Source organism: Tasmannia lanceolata, unplaced genomic scaffold, assembly GCF_043159265.1.
Source record: "Tasmannia lanceolata isolate RefF3 unplaced genomic scaffold, GAP_Taslan_0.1 ptg000013l, whole genome shotgun sequence".
Classification (NCBI taxonomy): domain Eukaryota; kingdom Viridiplantae; phylum Streptophyta; class Magnoliopsida; order Canellales; family Winteraceae; genus Tasmannia; species Tasmannia lanceolata.
The window spans coordinates 11,451,183-11,454,660 of NW_027518690.1; positions in this window are offsets into that span (position 1 = coordinate 11,451,183).

The window sequence follows — 3,478 nt, forward strand, 5'->3', positions numbered from 1 at the left end:
CTTTGCCTTTGCATAAGTCAACACCTTTGGTTATTGACTTAGAAAGTACATGTATCTATCTAGGCCGCCCTTTCGGGTTTTCAACCTAGTGGGTCTTCAGACTCTCGTTCTTTTCTTTCTGTTTTTCTTTTCATTTATCTCGAACCTTTGCTTGTTTCACCAGAAGGACTTTCTAGGAAGGCTTAGGTTCAAAAGGGTGGGATATTTAAAGTTCAAACGATTGGGACCGAATCTGGTCTTGCCAGACTACCTACGTACCCCAAAAATGGAGGATCAGGTTCGCGTAGTTCGCTTTGGGGTTTATCAAAGAATGGTTTAGCTTTTAGCTTCAAATTTTGTAAGGGAATAATTGACATTTATTCCAAAGGTTGACCGAACCCAAATAAATCAGGCTACCTACGTATCCCTGAAGATATGGGGATCAGGTCATAACGTAGTTCAAACTCTTAAAAAAAATGCCCCTGGTTTATAATGTGGTTAGAAAGAAATGGTTTGATTTGACTTTTGGCCCAAAGGGTTCACAAATGGATTTTAAAACGTTAGGATTTTGGCTATAACGGCTCAAACGTCCAATGATAACCTCCTGGTGTATTTGACATACAAGCTTTTTTGCTTAAGGTTCAAAGACTTTGAATATTTTTGTCGAGGAGTCTGGCGGTTTTCTGGCAAGACTTCAACCACGGTGCTCCATTCTCTTCTCGAGACCTTGAATTTATGCTCAAGATTCTTAAACTTTTAGTTGTTTCCAAATAGTGAAGACGATTCTCATATGCGATCTATCTCATTGACTCCATCATCTGGGTCTTTGATATTCCAAAAGAATTGTCATAGGGACACATTCCCTTCTCTTTGTCTTTCTTTCATATTCTAAACATTAAAAATGTCATTTTTCTTGAAATATTCCACCCCAGAATCATAATGAAAATACATAGCCCAATTGTTCTTTTAGGGCTCAAATCTATGACTTCATTTTGAGAAAATCTTCTCTCACTTCGTCATCAGCTCCATAGGATGTCTGATGTCCATCTCTCCTGAATTTTGCTCTTTGACTTGATGTCTCAAACAAATGGAGTCTTGCTTTGCACCATACCCTGGCATTCACTCGGTTTATCCTTATAGGATCAAGCAAGACTACTATGAATCCTTCTAAATAGGTTTATCAATTCGTCGCGCTCCTCGGGAGATAAAGTTTTGCCAATCTATCTTTCCTGAGTTTCGAATTTCAATACCACTATCAATAGCTTCGATTTCCTCTTTAAGTGACTATGCTAGACGCTCTTTATCTAGTTTGATCATTTTTCAGATCTCAAGAGAAATTTCGTCTGCATTCTCATCCGAGAAGGGTGTCTTTGTTTATTTAAACATTAGATCTAAGAGTGAATCATAACAATACAGATAACGTTGTAATCAAGTATTTATTGAATTGGAAACTTCAAATACATTGATGACTTTAGACGCGCCTCAACGGGCTCTACATCAGACTCAACAGAAGACTGGACATTGACCCAATAAGAAGACTGACAAACATTATATATTCCGAATTATTGATGACACGACTAGACTTACCAACTTTGACACAAGAGTTGGTATAAACTCAACAAAAGACAAACTCTGAAAACTGGACACTTCTTCATGAGCAAGAGAGTGGCACTGAAACTTCCTGGGCAACACACCTTCCTCCATGATAAAGGTATCTACTGAGTTTGATCCTGAAGTAGGAATCTCGGAAAGGGTAACCCTACAAGGCCAAGGTTAAGTGGGACAATAAAAGGCTATGTTGGCAATATAGGGGAAGTAATAAACTGCCTTGATCAAATGTGTTTGAAAATGGTTAATCATTTGAAAGGAAGGTCATTTGCTGAACTTAGACTTTCGAATTGGAAGTACACACACTAGATCAATAGTCATGGGATAAAAAATTCTGAACAAACTGAGATAAAAGCCATCTTGAGCATATCCATTAATATTTTGAGTTGGAATGTCAAAAGGAGACTGTCTATGAAGGTAAAAAATAGACAGTGATAATATGACCTACACCCACAGGGTCTCAAAGAACCCTCAATCCACTCATTTGGGTCTTCTTTAGATATGGCTACTGTCTTTTGAACATGAAAGAATTGGAACAATAAACACTCATAATGTAAATAGGTTTTTGATCTCAGCAATAATCATGCACTCATAGGAAAGATAGACAAGATTTAACCAATCCATTAGCGATCACGATATAAAAATGGTGAATCTGTGATAGAAAATACGGATCAATTCCACGTACAACAAACCAAGGAATAGATTATGGATAAAGAACCAATAATCTAATGATACTCCATAGAATGGATAGATAGGAACAAACAAAAGAATCATGGTAAGGTAAACGCATGGCTTATCGATAACTCTGAAAAGATAGCGATCACGCTCAAGGTGTTTATATAAAATTTGGCAGCATGACGGCTATGTAGGGTGATCCCCACAACTCAACATAAGCAAGGATACTTGCACTCAAATGTACACTCGAGAGACAACAGGCAGACCATGGTCAGAATAACGATAGAGGAAAATTACTGACCATGTCCGAAGGCTGGGGAATGAAACAATGTGGCTAATGGATAGACCAGAAAACTTCATTGATAGACAGACCCTGGTCTAACAGCTAGCAAGGAATGATTAGGTTCACAAATTTTAAATGAAACGGATAACGAGGAATCGAGAAATGGATCATGGTCATAAAAGGTGGTGAACAAGAACCATCGGTCTGATCCAAGACTGAAATAGTGAACAAACTCTAATCGGCGATAATAGATCAGAAAATCTCTGTAGAAAGCAAGCCCCGATTTGACAGCCGACAAAACGGATATAAATCCGAGATACAGGAATAATCATATGATAAAGATGACAGGGTAGATTGCGATCTGGATGATGATCAAGCAAGAGCAAGAGTCATCGACCAGGTCTGAAAGAATGGTATGACTGAAATAGATAAAGAAACCTTATTCGAAAGGATAAGCCCTAATCTAAGAATAATACACTATACACATATATATATATATATGTATATATATATATATACACCCTAACCAGGGGCACCAGCCCTAGATATGATCCCGTAGAGTCAAGACACTTGACTCAAGACAGACATGTGAGTACACTAGGACTGCGTTGTAACCACATATGATGAGCTACAATAATCTATAGATAGGACATGGCTCCTAAGTCTAGGCTCCAACATGTGTAAGCAACACATGTTCGTCTTTATATGAATGCAATATATATATAAGCACATGCAGATCCTAATTGGGTTTCACTAAATCAGCAAATATATTTATATACATAATATATGTAAAATAAAAGTAGGGCTCCGGACTCAATATATCGGGTACTATGCTTATGAACCATACTTTAGATGTATAACACAAGTACGCCTAGTGTTATACACAGTATGCTTCACTGCTCATCGTCTGCTGTAAACACAAGTACGCCTAGT